General features: G+C 40.6%; 1 long non-coding RNA gene across 1 annotated transcript; it reads right to left on the bottom strand.

The window, feature by feature from the left end:
• Positions 1 to 64: 64 nt before the first annotated feature.
• On the bottom strand, positions 65 to 27,873 carry LOC107034143 (uncharacterized). The gene is made up of 4 exons (XR_012079963.1): positions 27,840 to 27,873; positions 26,565 to 26,625; positions 20,524 to 20,629; positions 65 to 861 (listed from the first exon to the last, which is right to left on the bottom strand). It is a non-coding gene; the product is annotated as an uncharacterized lncRNA (long non-coding RNA).
• Positions 27,874 to 27,990: the final 117 nt, after the last annotated feature.

Genomic DNA, 27,990 nt, shown 5'->3' with positions numbered 1-27,990 from the left:
TCTTAATCCTAAAGTTGCTTTTTTTTTTTTAAAAGAAGTCCATGCATTTATACATGTATGCAAATTGCTATTGAATTAGGAAGATTTTATTCTAAGTAACCAAGTCTTAAGGGGCTGAAGCAAACCTGCTTTCTAAAATATATTAACTCAAGGTCTAAGCTATTTCTGAAAACGGAATGATTTACTGTGCCTCTTAATGTCTCCTTGAACTAGGATATTAATGATGGTGGCAGAGCGGGAAGTAGCTCATACTAGGAGAAGCAAACAGCCGCTGGAATATGCTTGTGATTTAGAGCTCTGAAAAAAAAGTGGTTAGTTGCAAAAGAAAGAAAGGATTAGTATTTTCCAAGATTTCAGTAGCATCTTTATGAAGAATGAAATATGGATGCTCCTTTTAAATGTAGTACAGAATGTTAGAAAACACTGTGGTTTCTGGCATAGATAGGCCCCACCCCTAAGAGGGAGCATTTTGTAAACCTGACAGTGCTTTACCTTTACCAATGTCAGTTGTGACAAATGTAATGTTTCTGTCTTGCTCTTAAAATGGAGAGCAAAAGCTGGTCTGAAATAGTTACCTTTGCATGTGCTACTATTTCTTTAGCAGTTCAGAGGGCAAGGAAGCAAAGACAAATGCTCTGGTCTTCTGCTTTCCAGTTCCTGGATTGTTGACAAGTCTACGGGGTCCTACCTGTATTCTCTCTCCTTTCTTTTGTTTTCTTCTCTATGTTGGAGTCAGAAACAGTTCCACTTCCTGCTATGTCAATATGAGCTGTGATCGTGACAACGTGACTTCACCTCTCAGCCTCTGTTTCCTCCTTCGTAAATGATGTTCTAACTCCCCTCTCGCCGGCGCTGTAGGTGCTAGAATTGAATCAGACAACGCCCATTACACTGACTGGCACATAATGAGTGCTTCAAAAGTTACGTCAGTTTTCTTTCTCTGTGGTCCTCCCTAGGCCCCAGTGTCAGGAAGGACACACACTGAGTCATTTTTTTCCACCGGTCAACATTTATTTGGGAATGACAGCTTGTTCCTTTTACAGTTTCTGATCTAGTCACCATCACCTTCCAAACAGAATGCTTACTTTTTATGATATATTTTCCTCACCCTCCAAGATCCATAAAACAGTCATTTCATCACTATTTTCATCACTATTTAGTGGACTCTTGCTTTCCCAGGTGGCAATGTGGACAGGCAGATGCTGGGGTAGGAGGGTCTGCCCTCTGATGGCTGGGTGCTCAGTCCTGTACCCGGTAGCTCCAAGTTCACTCCTATGGAGAAGGGGCTCAGGTCTGTCCAAATTGCACATGCCCTTAATGAACATTTTTCTCCATGGTCTATTTTGATATCTCTTTGGGTGTCCCAGCAAAGCAGAATAAAAGTAGATCTACCCACATCAACAAATGATAATGGCTAACACTCATGCACTACTTTTCATAGCATGTAAAGTGTTTTCACATCTATCACGCATTCATTAATTTGTCAGGTGTTTACTGAGCTCTGCCACATGCTAGGCCTCTACCAGACACCAGAGAATAAATGCACTGGTGAGGCAGCCCTTGGCTTCAACATTGTCATTTCCCAAGAAACGTCACTTCCTGAGAATGCCTTCTCTCCCTGCTCCGTTAAGGAGTTCCTACCTTCTCATTGCCTAACACAACACTCTGTTTCCCTTACATTTCCTCTTCTGATCTCCTTAGGGTTGGGGCTGTGTCAGCTTCTGTCACCTCTGTAAGACCCTGTGCTCAAGACCTCACTTGTTGCTAGGCCCCCAAATAGCATAACAAAACCAGCTGAGTGAACAGAAGAATGGACAAGTGAAAAATGCTCATGGGAAGAGAATGTTAAAGATTCCATGCTATACAGTGTGATGAGTACCAAGGCAGAGCAATGGATTGAGGGTATACAAGACAAGCATTAAAATTAAAAAAAGAAAAGAAAAGGAAAAAAAAAAAAGACAAGCATTTCATCAAACTACACGACAGCTGAGATTTTTCCTTCTTGCAGGAGGAGCCCTGTCTCAGGCCTGCACGGTGTGTGAACAGCTGGGTAGACCTGCCTGATTCTGGGTGCAGAATGAGGAGGGCCACCTACCTACAAATGCAGATAAGCTACATTCTCCAAAATCAACTTTGCTCAGAATAAATGCAATATTCTGGTCTCCATATGCCATACTCTCTACTGTTTATCTCTTAAACGGTTCAGAACTTGGAGAGGAAAGCAGCACACAATTTACCGGCACATGACTGACCCTTCTCTTACTTTTAAAACTAAGATTCCAATTCTTATGTTAGCTTTTTGTCTGTTCTCCTTATCACTTATAAAAGTAGATCCAACTGACATGATCATGTTTCAGGAAAACACTACTTTTCTCTTTTAAAAAAGAAAACAGATGAAAGGTAAATAGCTTACTTTGCGTACTTATCACAGCACAGAATTACAAATCCCAGTCTTTGTGTCTACCACCAAATGCGTAAATGGCCGAAAATATAATAAAAATTCTTTCATAATTCTCTTCCTGGATCTCAGTATATTAGTATGATGAAAATTAATAGGTCTGAAAATAAAGATATAAATTGTTGCAGAATGTAAAATATGTTAATGTCACAATAGCCAAAAGGTGGAAACAACCCAAATATCCACCAGTGGATGAATTAAACCAAATGTGGTATCTATGTACAATGGAAAATTATTCAGCCTTAAGAAGGAGTGAAGTTTGACACCTATGACACAGAAGAACCTTGAAGGCATTATGCTAAATGAAGTAAGCCAGACACAAAAGAACAAATACTGTAAGATTCCACTTATAAGATGTACTTGGAATAGGGAAATTAATAGTGGCAGAGAGTAGAATGGTGGTTGCCAGGCAGGGGCTGTGGGGAGGAGGGAATGGGGAATTACTATTTAATGGGTACAGAGTTTCCTTTTGGGAAGATGAAAACATTCTGGGTATGCATAATGGTGACAGTTGCACAACAATGTGAATGTACTTAATGCCCCTGAACTGGATACTTAAAATGGTGAAATGGTAAATCTTACGTGACATATATTTTACTACAATAAAAAACGTTAAATATGATAAAGCGCAGACCATGTGTATAATTAAGATCCTCCAGCTCTGTTCTCAAGGCAAACAGAGGACCACATACCATCCCAGGAAGGAGTATATGTTAGCCAAGTTGCAGGAAAGCTGGAAAGGTGTAGGTCAGGGGTTAGCAGAGGCGCCTGCTCTGTTTATGCTCGTCTCCAAGTAATCACCGTCATCCTCACAGCACTGACGTCCTAGCCACCACTCCCAGGTTCCCCCTTGGCTGACTGCCCTGGGGCTGTGTGCTTCACATGTATCACATCACTGATTTTTTTGAACATTCTCTAAGGTAGGTATTAGTCTCATTCACAGGAATTTAATAAATTTTCCAAGGTTGCAAATAAGGGTTCAGCCAGGATTTAAACCCTAGATCTTCAACCTCAAAAACAATTTTTTTTTCAGTACTCCCCAAGAAGAGATTTGAGGAACAACTATATGGATAATCTGGAGTAAATGGAAAATGAATTTCTTCATTTGTGTTCAGTGAGATATTCTTAACGGGATGACCACAAACAGGAATTTTGAAGCTGTAGTTGATGTTTAGAAAAAAAATCATTAAAGGAGTGGAATAACAATGCAATCAAAGAGTTCTGGGGGGCTAATTCAGTAGGGCTATTTAGGGAAAAAATTAGAGGCAGAAAACCCAGTGGGGCAAATGTTAAAAGTGTCCATAATGAAAAAAGAATTTTTTAAATGGGATGGCAAGTGAGAAACGGCACTGAGAAGTCATTTTCCCAGTGTCATTATGGGCAAAAAGAAAATTGTTCTTTTAGACTCTAGGTCAGCTTGTGATAATCCACAAATTGGTGGTTTAGGCTGCTATTTCTAAGTTTGAGTCTCTCTCTGTTCCTGTACCGTCTCCCAGAGGGATCAGGAAGAGAGGGATCAGGAAGAGAGGGGAGGGAAGAGCCGGGTGCGTCACACTTCCGGCTGCTGAATGCTGTTTCCGTGGGAAAGGAGTTTGTAATGTGGTCCTTAAGTGAAGCTTCTGATTTAGACAGACTGAGTTTTACCATGAGAAAATAGCTCACTGCTAGTCATTTATGTGCAAAATCAAGAGATTTATATAAATTTAAAACATTGGGGGGAGTAATTAGGTCTATTTATTTTTTTTCATTTTTTAATGGAGGTATTGAACCCAGGTCCTCATGCATGCTAGACACGCACTCTACCACTGAGCTATATTCTCCCCTTAAAAATCAAGAGATTTAAATAAGATTAAGCTCTTTATTAAATTTTCTGAGATATTAAAAATTAAGAATCCGATGACCTCTGCCACATAAATTAACTCTGGTGAGTACCCTGACCTACTAAGTGATAAACTGGCATTTACACTGGAATTATAACTATCTTGGAGAGATACCTTGAGACTTGTGAACATCCTGTTTATCTTCAAACTCTTGCCCACTGATTGTAACATCCATGGGTGGATCCTGCCTGCAGCAGCCATTACTGTGGTTTTCTGATGGCAATTTTTATATTTTTCTCACTGCTTCTACATTTATTAAGTGGAATTCTGAAAGAAAAGTTGCCCCTTCTCCCCTACATTTATTTATTCAATTATTTATTTACATGTGTATGAACTTACAGATATTAATTTTGTCCTATGGGTTAAAATCTTATACCATCATTATTTGTTTTGTTGCTCAAGTTGTTCTAGTTTTAGCCTTTCGGAACATTTTCAGGTTGGCTCTTGTGCCCTTTTGATATGACCCTCCCTCTTTTTAGAGCACATCCTTGTTGTCTGGTACCACAAGATGCTGCAGGCTCATCTCGTCCCTGCCGCAGCCCTGGAATCAATCACTTCTCGAAGGATCCCTGGTTTCTCTTACTGGAGAACAATAGAAACCAGGATGGTGCACTAGGTAGAAGCTTACTCTTTGATGACTATAAAGCTTATATATCAGAAAATTTACTGATAAAGGATCATGCAGCATTGTCAGTAATAATTCTGAAGCAGAGCAGACAATTATATATGGGTTAGATTTAAATATGGTTTAAAATGCTCTCTATGTACCAAGAGCGTTAGGCATGAATGCCATTTATATCAAAGTTGAGAAAATGCTTTTCTTTCCTAAAATGCTCCTTTATTCTTTAGGAGAAATATTAATTTTCTTCTTTTTTCATCTCTATCCTTCTATCCATATTGTCAAACTAATCACACCTTATTTTATTTTTATTTTTATTTTTTATTTTTTAAAATTTTTATTTATTTATATTTTTGGTAGGGGGAGGTAATCAGTTATTGATTGATTGATTTTTAACAGCCGTACTGGGGATTGATCCCTGGACCTCATGCATGCTAGGCACTCACTCTACCACTGAGCTATACCCTCCCCCCAATCACATCTTATTTTAAATAGTAGAAGGATAAAATGTTCAAGCTCATTAATAATCAGATATGCAAAGTTAGCAATGAGACTGCAGCCATCTTATGAAAATATTAACAAATACAAAAAGCTTGGTAAGATTCAATATTGTTAAGAATGTGAGAAAGCAGGTTCTCTAGGGCAACTTTTTGAGAGCTATTTGTAATAATATCAATTGAAATGTTAAATGTGCATTTGTCTTAGCAACTTCACTCCTAGAAGTGGATCTATCAGAGGTGTAAGTACAAGTATAAAAAGATGTGTGGGTGAAAAAGAGAGAGTAGGGGAGAGAGTGCATTGCTGGTAACAATGAAAAACTGGAGACAACTTAAATGTCCAACAAGAAAGGGCAGGATAAATGTCGTATTGTGCAATTAAGGGAGAGTCACGAAGCGGTGATGTTTAAGTTGTGAGCTAAAGGATGAACAGGAATAAGCTGTGTGTGTGTGTGTGTGTGTGTGTGTGTGTGTTGGGAGTGAGGAGAAACACTGGTGAAGAAGCTACAGCACACAGGGTGGACTTGAGGCAGGAAGGAAGATGGTGTGTTGAAGACTTGGAGAAGAGAGACAGAGGGAGAGTGGCTCAAGGAGGGGCTGGAGAAGGAGGTGGGGGTAGATGGCGCAGAGCCTTGAGAGGCATGTCGGGCTCCATGTGGGGGATATGGCTTATCATGAAGCTTTTCGAGGATCAGCCCACAGATTCCCCACTGTGGGCCACAGACGTGGATCCAGTTCACTTTGACCACACGTCACTCATCCATTTCCCTTATTTCATGCATAACTGCTTCCAGAGGCCTCGTCTGCCCCTCCTGACAGGCTGGGCTTTCCTCTGTTGTTGCACCTGTCATACTGAATTGAGATTATTTATTTCTGTGTCAGTCTCCCCATCTCCACTGTGAGCTCCTAATTTATCCTTTTATCTCCATGTCTAGCACAGACATGCAATAAATAGCTGTTGAATTAATGGAGTAATTCAAACAATCACACCCTGGAACAGGGTCTTAACCTGCAGTCTAGGGTCTTGTTGGGGGAAGAGGTATGTCTGTGGAGAGAGTTCAGGGTGGAGAGAGTGCCTGTGAACTTAGGGAAAAAATCCCTTCTTTATTTTAGTGGCCTCTAACTGAAAATTAGCATTTCCGTCGATTACGAATGCACACAACAAAACACAGTAGTATTAGCAGTATTAAGACCATCACCCATAGAAGTCACAGCCATTTTCACATCACATTAAAGTTGCTGCAGATATCTCAAAATATAATTTATGCTCATTACCACTTCAAAATTACAGTAATTATTAGACCTGCCACTAGATCTTGTTATTTAATGTGTTGATAAAAGAATAATTCACTATATCACATTAAAATATTTTGATAACTGTATTTCAACATAATTGGCTTCCTTTATAATCCAATATATTTCCTTTCATGCATTTAAAAGCATTGCTCTGAGAGGAAGTCCACAGGGTTCTTTGAAAGAGTCCACGACCATGTGGTTAAGAGTGCTGCCCACAGAGTGTAGCATATACAAACGTTCAGGCCACACTCTCTGTGATGACGTGTTGTTTTGTAAATTGCAAGTGTCACCACTTAACTCCATTTCTGTTGAACAGGTGTCAACTTTTCCTCTCCCATCCCCAACTCGGGCCATTCTGATCTCCTTCTGCCCTCTCTGCCCTTGGAACAAATGTGCTCATGCTCTCAATTCTTATTTCCATAAGAACGACTATTAAATGTGAATACACAGCCTGACCTCTCTCTGGGCCCCAATCACCTATTAATAATCATCTCTTAAAAAAATCATCTCTATTTCTTGTTGTGTATCCAAGATTATCTCAAGTTCTCCATCTTTCTCCACAAATAACCTCTATTTCCTAACATCTTCTGGTCAGATAACAAAACCCAGGAATTCTCCTACACCTTTGAGTTTTGCAGTTAGGTTGTCTGAACGGTGATTTACTTTAAAATACTTTACTATTAACACTGTGATGTATGTGTGTATAAATTAACTTCAATCCACACCCTAGAGGCTGTTCACATTTGAAGTACGCTAATTTGGAACCCATACTCAAGAGGGGATTAGTTAACATTTGAAGTACCCTCATTAGAAATTCATTTTCTAGACGCAGTTATGCAAGCACTTCAAATCCATTACTGACTTACAAGTGAAATGATATGATGTCAGGGATTTGCTTCAAAATAATCCAGGAAGAGGAGCAAATAGGAAGGGATGGGGATGAAACAATGTTGACCACAAATTGCTAACTTTTGAAACTGGGTGATGAGTAATATGGGGGGGTTATTAACATTCTCCATATTTTGTATATATTTGAAACTTTTCATAATAAAAAGCTTTGCAATGTCATAATTACAATCTATACCAGAGTGTCTGTCTAATGATAACAGACTGAACTCTTGCCGTCTACTTTCCTTCCTGAAACCTCACTAAAATCACAGTAAAGGGATTTTTTTTTTTTAAAGCATAAGCACGTGAAGTTGGAAAGAATGGGAGAAACGATGAAAAATTTTTAGAGACTGGATGAGTGGTAAGGGATTAGCAGACCAAGAAAATGCAAACAACCTGTTTTACCCTACAAAACCACCCCATCACCACCACCAGCAAAATCAGTAATTGATTATACCAGATTTCCCTGGAAGTGAAGGTAGAAAGCGGTCAGTAAAATAAGAAAGGCTGATTGAAAATCTGTTTAAGAAGCAGCTAGGTACCATGTATAAAATAAATAAGCAACAAAGACATATTATACAGCATAGAAAAATATAGCCATTATTTTGTAATGACTTTAAATGGAGTACAATCTATCAGAATATTGAATCACTATGTTGTACACCTGAAACTAATATAATATTGTTAATCAGCTATACTTCAATTAAAAAAAAAAAAGCAGCAGCTAGGTGCCTACGTCACCCACACTACTCTGGCAAAAGACTGGAGATTTGTCCACAGCAGGTAAAACAGAGGGTTTGAAGTGAAAGATATGAGATACGACAGAAGGTACTGTACTGCCAACAGAGGGATTAAATAAAAACCTTCTAAATGTCTAAATCTCTCCTCCCATAACACTGAGATGCACCGGCACCACCGGTTTCACCTTTTAGAAGTCTCACCTGGGCACTTTTCACTTCCGGTCCTGGACTGGTTGCCCTCTGCACATGGTGAACACCTGTCATCCTGGGGTCTCTTGTTATCTCTTCCTAAGGATACCTCTCTCCTCCGTTGGTTCTATTTCTTCATGTAGCTCACGTCTTCCTCCTTCTTAGTTTATTTCGTCTTTTGGTGAAGCACATCTTCCAGCAGCTCTTTATGCTGCATGACAGCCAACCACAAAACCTAAAGTGGGCATCTAGCCTTCAGCCTGGGGGCTGGATTCAGCGGGGCCGTCCTTTAGACTAGTATGCCTGATTGGTTATAAGAATCACCTGGGATGCTTATTAAAAACGCTGACACCTGGGACACACCCCAGACTCTCTGATCAGAGTCTCCAAGGCAGGGACTTGGACATTCATTTAACAAATTCTGTCATCTGGCAAGTATGAGAAACACTGCTGTAGGTGTGGGTTCTATAAACCCAGGTCTTCAAAATCTGCCCCAGGCAGGCATATTGAAGCCAGCTGGGGAGTTTGATAAAAATACAAATGCTGCTAATGCAGTCCCAGAGATTCTAATTTCAGATACTCTGGAGTGAGTCTTGGGAAATGTGAAGTTTTAACAATCTTCCTTCCCCAAGGTGATTCCGAAATACAGCCAGAAGGCAAGGTACCGATGCTTTAGTAGACAATGCTTCCTGTTACGTCTTTCATTATTTTCCACTGATTTTGACCATTACTATGTTCAAGATACTCCCTGCTATTTACAAATCCACTGTGGGAAAGAAAGGTAATGATCCCTAGCTATAACAGCTTCAGTTTGGAGTGAAAGACAGGTATACAAACAATTAGCTAAAACACAATGCTAATCAGTGATCAGTATATTTGAACCCAATCAGATTAAGTACCCTTCCAATTTTCCCATATATATTTATCAAGTACCTATTTGTGCCAGGTACTATGTAGGTTGAACACTTTGTACCCCTCCAAATCCATATATGAATATATGAATTTTGGGAACATGGGCTGATTTTTTTGGTGGTGTAATTGCAAAGCAATCTGAATCTGATGATTGCTGGCTTTGATATCGTGTCCTCCGCTTTTGGAAAATCACTTCACCATCTACTGTTCTTCTCTTTCTCTCTCCCTCTCTTTCTCTCCTACTTGCTGCTGTTAATATATGAAAATCTCAAGACATTTACTTACAATCCTATATAAACTCATTGGAATGTTACTGCCCCTACTCAGAGAATATTTGGAAATGTGTCTTGGGAACATAGTTTTTGATTTCTGGTTGTCACCATGACTCTTAAGGGAAGGTGGTGTTACTGGTATTTGGTGACTGGAGGCCACTCTTGTAATATACAGGACAGTCCTGCCTCAAATGTCAATATTGCCCTTGCTGAGAAATGTCAGAAGTATGTATCTGTCAGCCAAGTGTTGGGTTGAACTATATGGAATTGCTGCTTACATAGGTCAAAAATAGTTAGACAGTGACAATGTTATGTCGCCCAACCTACTACTTGTCCAGCTATTCAGAACAGCCCTAGGGGTCCAATCTGATTTGAGCAAAGAAGATCAAGAGGCTGATCTGGTACAGGACCAAATATAGAACTGATGTTCCCTGAGTTGAGGATCTGCAAGCCTGATGTCTGGAATGGTCCCCAGGACCTGCCATGGAAATGGAAATTAGTGTGGGCTACTCCAGTGTTCTTGAAAGCTTCACTTGGTCTAATCTTAGACCTCTGAGGCTGGGCCAACATAGGTTGGCCTCTCAGTCTGGCTGTTCGGCTGACTTTCCACTGATGCATTGCCTTCTCTTTTTTGATTTTATCCCTTGCTGGCTCTATCTATCATTTGCAAATTATATCAATAGTAGCTTTTTTTTTTCTTTTTCTTTTTCTTTTAGGAGAATGAGTCAAGTCTTTAAGATCATTTTGCAGAGTAACCAGCACATAGTAAACACTTGTGGTGGGAAAAACATGGAAATATTATTTTACATTCTTTTCTCTGTGTGTTTTTCTTGCCCTTACTCCCCTCCCCTCCAGTCCCAAGAGGGTGATTGGGAACTTTGGGATTCCCGGCCTCAGTGGACAGTTTGTACGACTCATAGTGGAAGCTTCCTAACACCAGCAGTTTTTCTGGTTTTTGGTAGAAGTCTACACCACTTGATGAGCTGTCCTGCTGGGTGTCCTGGAGGTAACAGTTGTATATAACAAGACTTTTCGATATTAGAAATGATTAAGGAATAATATGTCTTAAATCATTTGCCAAAATAGCAATGTACTTCCTACGATTTAACTTCTAGGGCCTTAAAGTAAATTGCTTGAAGAAATTGGTTTCCAAAGATTACAGGTGGGTAATTTTTGATATGTCCACATTTAAGTGGAGATCTAAGAAACCCATCTAAAAGAATAGTGGACTCGGTGACTTGACAACTGCTTGAGCAAAAAGTTCTTTTTAAAAGAGTTATCTGGAAGATTATGACTCAAATTTTGGAGGATTGGCAGTGGAAGGAATCATAGCACATGACTTAAAAAATAAAAGGAGTGAGCAGAACATTGAGCCTGTACATGGCAGGCACTCCACAAAGGACTAAAATTAACATTCAGAAACAATGCTAAGTGTTTACAAACATTTACTCATCTTAATTCTCCAAACTGGCATTCGACTACGTTTATTAAACCTGAATTTCCTGTTGGTCAAAAAGCTTATGAGGAGCAGAGTTTTGTGTTTAAGCACAGCGTGCTTTCTAGATTTAACATTTATAGAAGACCCGTTAGATGCAAAGTTTAAGGAACATGATGTCAGACATCCTGGAGTGCGAAGTCAAGAGAAAATGCCTGAGGAAGATGACAAGTGACAGCATCTAATTGCAAGTCAATTGGACTAATAACTTGAAAGGCGAGCAATAAAATGTTTAATCAAGTGCAGAGTTGCCAAATATCTGCCTTTCTGCCCTTCTGTCTTCCACATTATTCCTGGGATGGTTTCTAAGTAGTAGTTACTTCAGAAGCAAAGAATCACTCATTCAAACCTCCTTAAGAGAAAAAGGATTTGTGGTAAGTCCACATGGATTTGATTTGGGTCAGAGGCCCTTCTAGAAGCTAGCTCCTCTTCCTGGTTCCCATGGTCTGTGTGCTCTTGGTACAGCTGCCCTGGCCTCTTCTCTCCACCAAAGAGCAAACTTTATCTCAACCCTATATACTTAAACTTGGAAGGAGGTAGAAGGAGTCCTTGGAAGGAGTCTGGCTGGCTTAGTAATAACCATAGTCTGTACTGGCCGGAACCATCCATTCAGGCCACCTCATGATCCTGTCTGTGGATGGGTGGCCCTTGGATCAGATCCTCTGACCCCCCTATCCAGTCATGCTCAGGCAGCTTTCCTGATCTGGGGGCTGTGGGCAGGTCAGTTTCATCTAGAAGGAGAAGGGGTCTGGAAAGCACTGCATCTACCTGATAGACATGTCCAGGCTACATTTTTTTAAGACAGAAAATGAGTCATGGTACCTCTTTCTCATAATCATTTGTTTTTTTCTTCTTAAGTTCTTTGGGGTTCCCACTCATCATCTATTGTAGTAGTTTCCTATAAGCAATACGTGCGATGCTTCTTGGCCTTACCCATAACTACGGAATCAGTGGCATGAAGAATAGAGCTAAGAATTGCTTTTTCTTTCTTTTTTTTGCAAAATTCACAAAGTTCCCCAAAATGTGCCTAGTTCTTTCCAATGGCTAGCAAGCTAGCTGGCAGAACTGAAACTCAATAAATGTTTGATCAAAATAGAATAAGGTGTTCTTAAACTATCCCAATATACGAAAACATTCACCTACTTTCTTGTCCTGAAAGAGCTCTCTCATTTCTGCTAACTTTTCTTGATTCCCCCACCCATTTGAGGGACACGGACAGCTCAGTCTCATAAATGCTGGGCTGCCTAGTCCCCTTTCCTGGTTCCACACAGGCAGAGACAGGATCAAACCCCGAGATCTCTCCCTCAGTCCACCATTCTTGCAAACACCTGCTCAGCATGCTCGTAAAATCATTTGATAATCTATTAGCATAGTGTGGGCTTAATCCAGATGTGGGGAGGAGGTCCTCCCCTAATGAAAACATAATTTACAGAACAGAGTTTTAGAAGAAGATAACAGCAGAACACTTTGCATCTCCTTCTGAAGCATCAGGTTCCTGTCTTCCCCAAGAACAATGGCGTTGAATTTGCTTCTAGGTGCATAACTAAAAGAGCTAGAAATAGACCACACAATTTCTCCAGGGTGATCTTGTTTTAAAACACAGTGTTAATAATGATCATCTTCTTTTCAAAATGCCTCTCCTCACCCCCTAAAATGCCTCCCATAGCCCTGCACTGATTAAATGGCAAACCTTACCCTTTTTTGCCTTTCCATGTCCTTGCTGTCTCAACTGTTTAGAGGAACATCCTCCTTATCTGATTGGGAAACTGCTTATTATCCCCAAAAGACACAGCTCAGCTTGGCTGCTGGGGGAACAGGGCTCCTCACAGGCTCTCCCTGCAGAGCTGGCCCTGGCCACCCCCTTGTTCCCTGGGACCCTGTGGCTCAGGGTCCATGCAGCACACTAGACTCAGATCACCAACACGGGAAGCCTGGTTCCATGATGAGCTGTGCCACTATGTGTTAACTATTTACTGCCTCAGTTTCCCCATTTGACAGCAATCATAAAACTTGGTTTCTACCCCATAGAATTGTTGTGATATGTTGTATAGTAAAGTGCTTAGAATAGCGCCTTCACATAATGAGCAGGAACTAAATGTTAGTCCTTATTCATAAACATTGTGTAAGCGAGCATCCGTGAGTTTCTTGTTGAACAACTACGTTTTCTCTAAGTTAGTAGTATACACCCAGCATAAAGAGAATCAGACAACTGCTTTTTTTCATCAGGGTTTCCAATTTTACCTACCTGTATGGGCTGTGATTTCAAAATAAGGAGGCCCATATTCCCATTCAAGACTGCATAAGCCAGAATGTGCTTGTAGGTGACAGTCTATTTTCATTCTTTGAGCGAGGTATTTTAGTCAAACTATGGAATGCAGAAGAATATGAGCTCTTTCATAATAATGATTTTGGAGTGGGGTAGGTATAGCTCAGTGGTAGCATGCAGGCCTAGCATGTATGAGGTCCTGGGTTCAATCCCTAGTACCTCCATTAAAAAAATTCACATAATAATGATTTGCATTTAAACAGGCTTGGTTATAAAAAAAAAAATTTGTCCTGTCCCTTCCTTTCCCCTAGAGTATTAGTTGAGATGAGATGTAAAGTTGAGTCAAATTTATAATGTGCTTCTGACCTTATGAGAAATAGACTCTGGAGACAGTTTTTCAAGTTGTCTAGTTCCTGTGAAATTATAATAGGTAGGTTTGGTTTTAGAAGAACTGTCAGTTAAGGCAGATTTTCTCCCCCTACAGTATGACTAATAATGGCAGTTATTAAAATTGAAGCTAAAATACCTAGAATTAAGATTTTGGCAGAACACACTGAGACATTCCATGGTTTGGGACATTTTAAGTATATGCCTTGATGAAATGTTCACTTCTCACTTAACAGATTTTAAAAGCAAGAGGTGGAAGTAAATGACAGACATAGAAGTTATAGACAAATGTATCTCAAATGCTCCTCCAATGAATTTTATAATTAAAAGCAGGATAAGGGAAAAGAGCCTGAGTAGATCAAATCTGAAGGATTGAAAACAGCTTAGAAAGTCCTTGAGGAAAGTCTTTGGGGGCAAGTTAAATTTCCTGAGAAGCTTTGCTCTTTGTGAAGATATAATACTTTGAGAATATTTTTCACTGTCAGGACTAATCTTCTGAATCTGGCACAAGATTATAAGTAAAAGGTTGCACTTGGCCCATTTTTGACATGAAGCTATCTCTTGTTTCCCTCTGGCTTTGCAAAAACAGGTCCTCATCACTGACTAAAGTGGATACCCTGAATCACTGCATATCTTCCCCTCGGGGGCCCGGGGAGCTGTCAGTGCAGAGCAGGCTCCAGTTGGCTGTGGAGTGCTGCCTGGACGCCCGCTTCCATTTTCTCCCCTTAGTTCTGGCCAAGGGTGGACAGACAGCTTGCCGCCTTATGGGCTCCCTTTGCCCTAGTTGGCTGCACATTCTACCCAGATACAATGAGAAAAAAAATGGTTTCTATGTGCAAATCCTCATTCCAAGATTATTTTACTATCTAAAACAGGGCTTGCTTTATCAGGGACAAAAATCTTTCTCCACATTTAATTAACAGTCACTCCAGTTCCAACTCTTACACCCTCCCACCCTCGCCCCGACCTCTTTGCCTTACTGCCCATCCCCTCAGAGATCCTTCCATCTGCTGATCCCTTGTGGTATGGAGTGTTTTTGTCTGTCCTCCTTATAAGGATTTTAGTTTTTATCATAATGGCTACTCGTCATATGGCCCCCATAACAATTATCCTTGTGCATGAAAATCCAAGGCATAAATTTCCTTTAAAGATTGATCCATTCCCAAAGCCTACTTCCTCCCTTTTTCTCAAGCGAAACAAAGGTTCTATTTTTAGACTAATAAAGAAGCTGCTTCAGAAAGGGTGTGCAGATCTGAGGGAAATTCTCTCTTAATGAGCATATTTACTTATTAAGTGAAAATGATCAAGTTCCCCTAAATGCAATTGAGTTTTCTCCACTCAAACTAAATATTAGACAGAGTAAAAGATACAAAGAAGTCAAGATGGTTCATGTTAAAATATGTCTATATAATGAACAATAATAAAAATGATGGAGTATTTATAGTGTTAAGTAACACAGTGTGAAAATTAAGCAATTTTTAAAGGCTTATAAAATACTTTTTTTTTTTACTTTTCTATGAGTTTATTTTTTCTCTAAAAAGTAAGTGAACCTTTTTTGCCAATGGACTACAAATGTCATACACCAGTAGGGGGCACTAAAACATCGCTTTTAAATGTTATTAAAAAATAATCAGTGTAAAAATGGATTTTTTGGCAACTTTTCTTTTGCCCCTTCAGGTTAATGGGAAAATGATGGAGGACAATGGCAAGGGAGAGAAACACAGTTCAATAAGAAGATCAAAGCTAACAAATTACCTTGACTGAGTTTGCAGAGAATCATTTTCTGTGTAAAAACTAATGTGACAGCTATGTTTAACATGTTTGGAATCATTGCATTTCTCATGGACACGAAACTTCATGCCAGCTCTCTGACACCCCATAACTGTGGACAATTGTGTACGGCGAGCCCTCAAACGGAAACAAATGGCAAAACTCACTTGCACGTGGTCTGCTGTACCCTGTGATGGTCTAGAATATGTCACACTTAAAATCCTAGATTGTAACAGCTTTCAGGTGGATGGTAGTTTGGGCTTGGACCCTTCAGCCATCCACTTGAGTTGTGGCAAGAACACACAGTGAGGAAGATGCCATTTCTGGGTGTCGGGTGCCATACTGACCTGGTCAGGTTGGACTACTGGGTGCTCTGCTCTTTCCTGGCTGGGACAACCAATGCCCTGAGGTGAATGAACATCTGGTCCTAAAAAAGTGAGTGTTCTGTTTCTTGGATTGTTTATTTCCATCAGAAGGAGAGCGAAAACAAACCTGTGCATATCCCTTTGGCCATGCTGCACAGCTGGAGAATGTGCACTGAATTTAGCCTGGTCTGTGGCATTGCTGTCATTTGTTTCGCAAATTTTAGTAGTATGGAAAGAAACCACCGGCACAGGGAAAAACAATTCCTATGGCTCTGAATATGTTAAGATTGTTATCAAATACAGAGCCCAGCCTAGCTAGTCTCTGGTGGGGTAGGCTTGTGCTGGACAAGAGATGAGGGTTTAGATCCAGACATGGGAGCAGCTGCAGTAATATGAGCTGAAAGGAATGCAAGTGTGTGTGGGGAGTGTTGATTTCAAAAGCAGGTTCTCCAAAGAGTGCTTCTCTCCCCATTGAGAGGCCTGTGCTAATATTAAGACGAGGAAGGGCATTAATGAAATGCTGTCATCAGCCCAAACAGGTGGATGGCAGAGGCATGCACAACGTGGCTGAGACCAAGTCTGAGAGATGGGGGTGACCGACTGACAACCCACATTTTCAGCTGTCATTCCAAAAGGCCCAAGCTGCCAGAGGCCTGCGAGGGAGCTTCAGAGGTTATCTGGAGGGCCAGTGTTTACAATCTGGGTGGACCGGATCCAACAGTGACACCTGAGGCTGGCTCCAGGGAAGGCTGATTTGGCATTAGGCTGCCTTCAGCAGCATGGGCCTGGAGCGGGTGCAGATGGTAGCTTGACTGCACTTTAGGTGGGTATGGGTATGGGAGGGAGGAACTTCATGTGGGCGCCTGAGGGGTCTGCCATAGGATCTGGTCTACCCTTGCCTTAGTCAATTAGCTGGCCTGCCTTCCCTTTCTTTCAATGAGCTCCTCTCACAAATACGTCTCATCCAAAGACTGCTTTTCGTGAATGTGGTGTTTCTAAGGCTCTCCAGAAGCCTAGGGAAAGCAGAAGAGCACAGCTCCAACTGCTAGGGATGGTGAATGAGGACCTCTTTTCCCTTCCATTTTTACTGGTCCACAGGATATTTTACTGGGGGCAGGGGGCGATGGGCCAGTATGGGTGGGTGTGGCTGAGCATTCATGCACTACAGATGCAAGACCAACAGAAAGGGGATGTAAGCCTTTGAAGAAGCTAAGGCCGAGGTGGACAGCGGAGTTCGACCCAGCACAGAGCCCCTCTGAGCATCTTTAAAAGGATTCTCCAACCCTGTAGACACATCTGCAATGCCTGGGGCTAATGCCAGCTGCAAGGCTTGTATATAATTATCTCAGCTGATCACCCCCCCCCAGCAGTAAGTATTATCATTCCTATTATTCAGATAAGGAAACTGCCTGGAGGAATAAGGAGCAGAGTTTGAATTTGAATTTAGGTCTTTTAAACTTCCACTCTAGCCATCTTCTCATCTTTGCTCTGCTGTGTGTTGGGTTGGTAACAGAGGGGTAATAAGGGTTAGATCTACTAACTAAAGAAGCTAGGCGGGTTACCAGTTAAGAGCAAAGACTCTGGACCAGACTGCTGGTGACTCAACCTCCCTGGGCTCCCATCCCCTCTTCTGTCAAGGAGTTTTGTGAAGATGAAATGAGCTTTTATGGTACCAGTGCTTGGAACTACACCTGGCACATAGTAAGTGCTAGATGTATGTTTTCCTCTAATGCTGACCATGCCACTTGTTTATAAACAATGCATTAGCAGAATGGATTTAGTTGAGACTTCGCCCTCAGGGTAGTGCTTTATTTGCCTAACTGCATTTTTGGGTTAGGGCCCTTTAGTCTCTCAGTGGAATGTTAAAAATCTACCCTACCTTTGGAAAAACATAACTGATCCTATAGTCAGTGGATTCGTTTACTAGGGCTGTCTTGACAAAATACCACAGACTGGGTGGCTTAACAGAAATTAATTTTCTCACAGTTCTGGAGTCCAAGATTAAGGTGTCAGCAGGACTGGTTTCTTCTGAAGCCTCTCTTGTTGGCTGGCAGACGGCCTCCTTCTGGCTGTGTCCTCGCACCAGCTTTCCTCTGTGTGCGCTCACACGTCCCTAAGTGCTTCTCTGTGTGTTCAAATTTCCCCCTTCTATACAAACACCAGTCAGATGGGATTAGGGCCCATCCGAATGGCTTTGTTTTAACCTAATCATCTCTTTAAAGGCCCTTTCTCCAAATGCACTCACATTCTGAGGTTCTGGGGGCTTCCATATGTGAATTTGGCAAGGGAGGGGGACACAACACAGCCCATAATAGTCAGGTTCCTCAGTCCAAAAGAAAAAAAAAATGTAGATATGCTAACTTCAAAGAATGCAGCGGGTATCATTTAAAGAGAGAAGTTGAGAGCTTGGGAGCAGTGTGATGACTGGTGGATACTAGAGGAGAGCCATGCCATGATTATGAGTACATGTGGGTACCACAGTACACACAGGGTTTTAAACTGAGAAGGAGACAGAGATTTGAAAATTTCCTCTAGCTTCTCTCTATATACGGTATAATTGCCTAAGAGGAGAGGGACAGTGGTGCAGGGGCAGTAAAGGGAAGTGAGTGTGGACTGAGGAGACCTATTCCAGGAACACCGATGATCCCCACCGGGGTCCAACTCAAGAAAGGCCTTGCAGTCTCTTTGGGAAACAAGAAGAGATCCATTCTAATCACCTTAGTAATTTCTTCATCATGACCTATGTAAAAATAATTTTTCCATTATGACCAGTTTAAAAATGTATCAGCAAAGGTAGCTAAGAAGGTCCTTGCCAACAAAAAACCTTCACACCTTTAAATGTTTTGGGGTACCATTTACATTACAAATTCTTACCTTGACTGAGCAACTGCTTTTGTTTCTTAATTTCAAGTCCTCCTGATTTCTAATTTAAGAGGTTTCCATGGTTCTCATCAATTTTTGTTTATTAGTGACTAAATTTGTTGTATGTTTTAATTGGGCTGTGAAAATAGGTGGCATTTACGATCTTTTAATAGAATCCTGGTGTGTACACATAGGAACGTGAGTGTGTGTGTGCCCGTAGGCGTGTACACATACACACACACAGGTTGATATGTGGTTTTACAGTATAATTGCCAAGAATAACTAATCCAGGAATAACTGCAGAACCTGATAATACAGGTGGTGTTTCTTGTTAGAACAGATATTAATTTTTACATGAACAGATATTAATTCTTTTAAAAAGTGAACATTAAAATTAAGCTACTGCCTTCTTCCTGAATAAGTATTTAAATAGTTAAAAAAAAATCAGACTTAGAAAAAAGATCCAGGACTCAGAAGCCATTATATTCCAATTCTTTTAAGTAGATACTTAACTGTTGTTATTGTTCTGCATGTTTTTGTTGTATTTTGTTTTGTTTCTTTTTGAGAGAGCTAATGTTGTAGGACTAATTCTGTTTTCCCTTCATGAGAAAGTCACTTGTCTCCAGCTTTTAGGTTTCTTAGAGGCAACATCTCTTACAAAACATGTTGGGGTGTTTAAGTGGGTTTAGTTTTTAAAGAATTTTACCCCCCAAAAGAACCACAGAAAACTGAAGAACACATTGTATCAATTCTGTTTTGCAATTGTTTTAGAGAAATTTGCTCTATTGTTAAAGTTGTGCTGCTTTCTATGATAACATTATCTGTTAAATGAAGCTGCCAGTACTATCATCAGCTAAACTCCCCAAATGAGTCAGCTAACTTTATTTTTAACTGCTTTTTAATTGCCTACTGAGACTATCAAGAATAATGTAAGAGGATTTTTAAAGCCTTTATAGCAAAGTTTTGGTATATCAGACCATATTAAAAGGTGCATCAAAGGTTTAGAGTTCCCAAGTCATTTCCACGTAGTTTTCCTTTTAAAACCCAGCTGTAGGGCATGGATAGATAGTTAAAATCATTGAGATTTGAGACTGTTTCTAAATTCCTGCTATGACATACCATGGATAGTATACATCCTACCTCTGAATTCACAAAGAATCAGTCGGATTGGGGCAACCAATGCACATAGCACGAGAATAAGGAGCCACAGTAGGATTTAGAACAAATGTCGGTGATTTAGAAATCATGTTTTTACCTAAGTTGAAATCATTTGTATAGTAACAAAAACCTACCTACAAGGTTGTACCAATGTCAGGGAACAAACATTTCATCCCTGTTTCAAAGCACTTTGAGACATTATTCTAATCCCCACAATACCACTTTGAGCTATGTAGGTGGCAAGTAATACTAAGATAAAAATTCAAAATGCAGGATAAATTGAACAGTACTTAGGGAATAAAAGAGCTTTAGTTGATCGTGCTTTGTTGATTTCTGCTTTTCTTGGAAGATCCATTGGTGATTTCATTTTATCATATTTTGCACGTAGGGCCAACATCACGGCACACTTGATAAAACAGCTACCGTGATCTATAAGAAAGCCACTGTGTTCCCACAGCTTTCTACTCACACAAGCCTTGGCTGGAGATGAACAAGGGACATACGTGGTTTGCTTTCATATCCAGGTGGAGGCATTCTGCCCCTTTCTCCATCTTTCTTCCCCAGGCCTTATCAGTCTGTGTCCATGAAAAGTAAAACATCATATCAAATATATGGCTATTAATTATATATGGAAAATATAATTGGATGATTAACTGATTTTGGTTATCATACAAACATTGCATTAATCTTCAACATGTGCTGACTCTCACAACAACTGCATGCATTGGCTAACTTAAACTAGGACATCTTCTGGAGGTGGGAAAGCACTGAGGGATGATTTTCCTTTTGTGGTTTACTGGCAATTTAAATTGGCTCAAAAGAAGGTAGCCACAGATAAGCTCTTCTGACTACTACCAGCCTGTAGTATGTGGGCTGCCTATACTTCTCTGTGATAGGAGGCTGAAGACAACAGAACACAGCCTAAACTCTCAGCTGAAGGGGGTTTTATTCACTCTTTTCATGAAAACTGGGGGCATTAAGATAGGATCGCACCCCATTCCCAAAGTAAATTTTTCTAAAGGGGCTTTACAAATGTTGCTGATATTTTACGCTCACTTGGTGGTAGAGAAGGCACTTTCCAATTCACTTTAAGGTCAACTTCAAAACAGAAACAAAACGGTTTTGTTTATTTTGCTCAGAATTTTGTTTATCGTCTCATGAAAGTCAACCTTATGGCTTTGATTGGTCCCCAGCAGGTTCAGCAAAAGAGCTGGAGTACGTAGTCTTGGAAGAAGGTCCCCCCATTCGAATTGTAAAATATATGTTCACTTGTTCTGAGTTAAATCCAAATTTCTGAAACTCATATGAGGAAACGCTTTTAGATAAACATCCAGTGGTAACCACTGTCTTTGGTGGGGATAGAGCTCAGTATGGCTTTTGAACTTGGTTTGACGTGTCTTTATTCAGGATAAGGATAGCTTTGGAAAGAGTTTCAGATAAGCCAACCATTCTGGAAGGGCAGGTTGTTCTTACTGTATACTGTCTGAGGCTGTCTGCTCAAATAAGCAAGTGCTAATGGCTTGAAATCCCCCACATCATTTGTGTTATACAAATGCAAAGATCAGCATTATTATTGTTATTTATCTATCTCTAGGCTTCTTCATTAACATAAACTAAACTGGTTTCAGGCAGAGCTGATTGCTGACAAATATCCCTCCATCCCCCAAAATGTTCAAATGTCAATTTTCTGGATAAAAAAACGGAATCATCAAATTAACCTCTGTTTAATTTTTAGGCATCTAGAAAAAAATTCCAATATTTTATGGAGGCAGAAAGTGGTGTGTTAAACAGGACATGAGCTCTGGATTTTGATAATAGTAGGTTCAAGTCTGATTATAATTAGACAAGCTTCTAAAGTTATATCTTAGGTAAGTTTCAAGGCTCTCTGTACCTCAGTTTCAATTTCTGTAAAATATGAATCATAATAACTCCTACATTATTGGTTGGTTTTGAGGACTGATTCAGATAATAGCTATATAGTGCTTAGTCCATAATTACTGTTGATAATAGTTTTTACGAACATTAGGGAATAAAGAAAACTTTCACATGTATATTCTGATTCTGGGTAAAAAATGATTTATGGTTCAGAAGGGAAAACATTTCCAAACAAGAGCTATATATTTATATTTATCAATTTACGTATCATCTTGTTTTAGATGATGCATAAATCTGAAAAACAGGACATGATCTCACCAAGCCTGGTCTTGGATTTTGGAAAGAGTTTTTCCAGGTTGGAATCTTCTAGAGCGCAGGCATGTAATATAGCCGTCAAATATTCTGTTTTCAGTTTGTTGTTCAAACACAAAATTATTTAAAGTACATATGGCATCGTATGAGACAAATCAGTATTCCCTCCAGCATGACATCAGTGATCAGCTAATTGGAAATTCCATTTTTAAATGTTAGACCTTACAATATAGAATATTTCAGTGCTTTTTAAAGGCTGTATTTACCACAAAATAAAAACCTGCTATCTCAGAGAAATACTATTCATCTGTGTTTAGTTTCTAGCATAGTAGACTTTGCATACGGGTGGGCCCTGTGAGTTAGCCAAATTTGAGCTTTGATAAACTCTTAACTCCTGTTTTCATACCATAACTGACACAGTCAGTGACTATATGTATCATATTAAAAACACATGTACTCTAACAACACAGTCATTACCTCTTGTTATTGATTTTTATCGACAAATAACAAGAAACAAGGTTAGTTACTATAAAATGCTAACCATTTCTTCTTCTCTCATCCTTTTATTACTGTTGTGGACTCTCTTCTTAGGTGTTTACAATCACATTTGACTCCCTTTCCCTACTATGATGTTATGGGAATAGGGCAATTTGATTTGAAAACAACAACAACAACAAAAACCTGATTATTGTAAAATAGCAATTAATTCTTACTGCTTAACTTGAACATTCATACATATTAGTTTTCCAAGTAAATAAGTAAAATGCCTTGTTAAACTTCCTTTCTGCCAAAAATGTACTACCATCTGTGTTCTACATGGCAGCTTTTTCTTATTTAATACATATGTCCCCCCTTTTTTGGGAAACATGTTAAGAGCTTTAATATGACATGAAACAGAAATAAAATAGTAAAAACACATTGTGTTTCAAGCGTGAATGCAAAATTCAGATTTGTGACATTCAAAGAATTTGGGATTTCATGTACCATCCATTAATTTTACGGTAACTCTCAGTCCTTAATATTAGAAAAAATTTAATTGTAATGTGTATGCAGTTTGGAGTTTGGGAGAGTAATTTTATCATTTCAAAGATAGTTAAAGACCGAGTGTTTAAAATAGGCTGAATTTCATTCAACAGTCTGGAAACCTCCAGTTAAAAAGGTAATGTGAAAAGCAATGTAATACAGAGTTTTGGCCTGCATGCTCAAAGGTCTGAATCCTGGCCCCCATGCTTCACTAACTGTACAGCCTCAGACAAATCACTTAGCTTCACAGTATCTGTTTTCTTACCTGTAAAAGGAGAGTTTTGGGTGAGACCAGTAACGATCACCTATAAATCTATCACCCAGATAGAACCAATAACATTTTTAGCTGATAGTGGTACCTCCAACATTTTAAATACTGTATCCCTAGCATTGTTGCAATGCTATTATGAAGGACTGGTCCACTTAATTTTAAGTGACTACGTAAGCGTCTACCAGATACGCCATTCTTTATTTAACCATTCTCTATTATTGGTCATTTAGATTATCTCCAATTATATTTTTAGTATTGCAGTAGGGACCCACAAGTAGTTTCTCACTAATACTTAAAGCAAAGGAATAGAGTTTATCGAAGCTGACAAATGTTGGATCCTCACAACAGAACTGAAAATATTGGACATCTGGTTTATGATTTGCCCAGTACTTCTCTCCAGTTACAGATGAGTAAGTGTCATCTTTATTTGTGATACACAAATAAATAGTAGCCTGTGTCTTTTGTCCATTTGGAGCAAAATCATTCCAACCCCTGGTGGCTGGGGCTCACATTCCCAATGCCTACACATATGCATTTATGCAGCTTTTTCTACCTCACCTTATTATTTTTCTTCAAAATGGTGACTATGATAATACGTCCATTCTCTCCTGCCTTAGCATTTCTTGTATCCAGCAGATACTTTTTTTGTGTTATTCTTTCAAATAAATATTGTCAATACGCATTGCTGATTATTTAAAGAGTGATATAGTCTTACCTCTGACATCAAGTAGCATATAAAGGAAAATAAAATAACCCATATATGACCTCAAGGAATTTGTATTGTAAGATGCATGGCGCCTGCCATGTACATAGTAGGTACTCTACAAGTATTTGCTGAATGAATGACAAAATCCAAAGTAAGTTACCCCTCAAGAAAAATGAATGACTACTTGTGATATTGCTATAGCTTCTACCTAGTAGGCCAGGTTTCAAGACATTGGTTTAAGAAGCCGAAGCTGTGTTGTTTCAGATGATTACATTCTATGGGCAAACTGAAGAAGGGCTGTTTTAAGTTGATAGCAGTACCTCTAATGATTCAGACAAAATACTGGACATGGGCAGTTGTTGGGGAATGGAAAGGTGGAGTGGGAAGCTCAGTGTTGTGACTGAAAAATAAACACCCAGGTGTTTTACTCATTACACTGGACTTACATTACCTACTTTGACAAGAAAGAATTTAAACCAGAGATTGGTGTGTTGGTGGTGAGGGGTAAATACAGAAATTTCTGCTTGGGAATTGATCAAAGAGAACCATCCGTCAGTCTTCCTGTCAAGGATGATGTAATAATTACCCTGAAAAGAGGCAGAGGAAAGTATACCACGTTGGTTTGTGAGATGGGCTTTGTGAGGATAAATTTCCTTTTTCATTTTAATTGTCTTTATCTCACATGAAGCATTTTTCTTGCCAGTTTTGTCACATGCACCAATGATGATGATTCTCATTTACTTATTAATAAGTGAGACTCATTAGAAAAAGCCTTCAAAGCGAACAGGTACCACAAAAAAATACTGAAGGAGAAAAGAAATAAATCTTTTTCTCTTATGCAGAACTAGTGCTAACCTAAATCCTTTGCCATTCTTCAGAGAGGAAACATTTACTTTTTTTGACTAAAAAACTAAAACCACTTCTTTTGTAATCATTTCTTATTATCTATCACTCTTAACCTTGTGTGTCTGCTTTTAAAAAATCTTTGAAATCAAAACTTTCAGCTCAATGGAGTTTATCTAAGTAAAATTATTAAAATCTGTGTGATTGACTGGAGAGGAATACACCACAAAGTCTTACTGCAGTTATTGATACATTGGGATTACAGGGTATTTATTCTTTTCTGTGAATTGAGAAGATTATTAATGAAAAAATTGAAGCTCCACTGTTATTTGTGTGAACTTGGGCAAATCAGTTAGCTTCTCTGTGCCTCAATTTTCCTATGTATAAGTTAAAGGGACCACCAGGGTGATCTCCAAGTTTGCCTTCAACTTTAACGTTCTAAAGGTCTAGCTGAAAAGAGTTGGGCTTGATACAACTCTTATGGAGGGCAATTTGGCATCGTCTCAAAATTCAAATGTATTTAACTGCTGACCCAGTGATCTCTTTTCTGGAAATTCCTCCTATAGAGATACTTGCACATATGCAAAATGAGTTCTATAATGTTATTCATTACAGAATAGGTTGTGATAGCTAGAGTGGAAACAAGCCAAATGTCCATTAGCACCCTGGGTTCAGTGAGCTGATACATACAGTGGTATGGTAGGCAGTTCTAAGAACTTTAAATGTGTTATTTTTAATTTTTTGGAACCATGTATCAGGTACATTGGTGCAATAGGTACTCGGTCAATTTTTTTAAAAAGACCAAAGAAAAGCAAATATGACATATAAAGAAAAATTAGGCAGGACAGCTCAGAAGATTTCAAGGATCTGGGGAAAGTCTGTAAGAAAACTCCCTTAACCAAGTATACTTTCCTCCAACTGAGGCCCTGAGAAACCGGAATTGAAATGAAGGCAAGGCCAAATTTGCAGCTGGCTTCCTTTGCCAAGAATGATCCACCAGGGCACCGCCTATGTGTAGGGTGCGGCCTTCTGAATGGGGGTTGCCTCTGCAGAATGCAGACGGAAAGGTTGAGGGTAGCAACAGTTCTACATTACTGGCCTTCCTTTCAGCCCATCATCTGGGTTACTGAGGGCCCCTAGCGGCTGGCAGAGGAGGCCCGAACTGTTCAAATTTGATCATAAACGCAGAGACAAGATAAGGAGGTTGGGAACCAACCCCTCAATCCATCAGGCTCACGACCTCCACCCCAACCAGCCCCAATATCGGTAGGAAGCTGTTGTGATCAGTGGATTATTAAGAAATAGGAGACTGGACAAGTGAGAACGTAAAGGAAGAAATAAATCTTTCTCTAAGTCTTATCAAACTTTTGTAAAAGAGGCCTTTTAGATGCCACTTTTTCAATGGAAGAATTGCCTGTCAGAAAAAGGGGTATGGGGGAATTGGGAGCTGTCATTTTGGACAAGAAATTTAAAACCCTACCGTCAATCTTCCATCTTAAGTGATCCCATCCCTCTGAAAGGAAATAACTTCCATATTCCTCCTAAAAAAAGCAAAAGAAAAACAAAAGTTGACAACTCTTTCTTCTGCTCCTTGAGACACAAGGGCCATTGTCTTCCCACCTTTGGCCCCACTGATCTCGACAGGACGTCCAAGACCCGGAGCCCAGATGGCAAAAGGTGGGGTGAATGTGGGGGGAGAGGGTTGACTGACGAACGGGGAAGCCTAAAGGAACACCTGGTAGTGGGGCAGGGCTGTGCCCCAAGGCTTTGGTCCTAATTCCTCTTAACGTTTTTACTTCTCAGCACCTCAGCACTTACATTCCAAATAGCAAAAAAATGACAAGCGAACAGTTAAACTTAATTAGGGTAAATAATAGTGACAATGCTCTCACTAGATGCTCTTCTCTAACCCCTTCCCCGTCACCCCTGGACTGACTCAGTGGACAGAGTCTGGGGTTCCCGCCCAGGGGAAGAGATTCCCACAGAAGGCACGAGATCTAGGATGCCTTTGGGTTTGAGGGTGCGTGTGAAATAGGACGACCTCCGGCCCGCTTCGCGCCGAGCCCCTTCGCCTCGTATCTAGTCTTTTAGGTCAAAAATGTACCGAGCCCGGCTGGTGGCTGCGGGGCCACCCAGCTGGCCCCCGGCTGGACCCAACCGCAGAGTCTCAGCCCGGACAGGTGGGTTCCGGGCGCGGAGGCGGCGGCGAGGACGCCTCCGCGTGGACTTCACGGTCAGAGTCCCGGTCCCGGGGGCGTGTGTAGCCCGCGCGGGGGCCGGAGGGCTCGACATACCGCAGAGAGAAGCAAAAAATAAAACAAAAACAAAACCCATCGACTTCCCCACGTCTCCCTGTAAAGAAATCGTGGGTGGAGTCGAGAGGGGGCGATTGAGCAGAATTCCGCGAGGCCACCTCAGCCCGCCCACTCAGCGCCCCCGGAGCGCGGAGCGTCCCCGGCCCCCTCCTCCGCCCCACCCGGCTTGGGGCCGCGAGCGGAGGTCGAGGCCAAGCCAGCGACTCGTTCCACTCGGGCTTCCCGACTACTCGGCTCTGCTCCTCAGTAGTAAACAAAGTGTCGCCGCCGCCTCCACGCTGGTTTGCCTCCTAGCAATCAAAACACTGAGAGGGCGAAAGACTCACAGAAACACTCGAGAATTACCAGAAAATAATAACAGAGAGCCAAAAAAAAAAAAAAGAGAGAGAGGGAGATTGGTGTGTGTGAGAGAGAAAAACACCCCACTACCCCCTACCAACCCACTGCCGCCTCCCCGTGGAAAACCTGCCCCCGCCCAGGCCGGTGTCCACTGGCTGCCTGGGCGGCGGCGTCGCGCATTCATTGGCTGCGAGGGCTGTCAGTCAGGGGCGGGTCGGCGCGCGCGCCGCCGCGGGCGGGGGGCGGCGGCAG

This window comes from Vicugna pacos, chromosome 14 (assembly GCF_048564905.1).
Source record: "Vicugna pacos chromosome 14, VicPac4, whole genome shotgun sequence".
Taxonomy (NCBI): domain Eukaryota; kingdom Metazoa; phylum Chordata; class Mammalia; order Artiodactyla; family Camelidae; genus Vicugna; species Vicugna pacos.
This window is presented reverse-complemented; position numbering and strand designations above follow the sequence as displayed.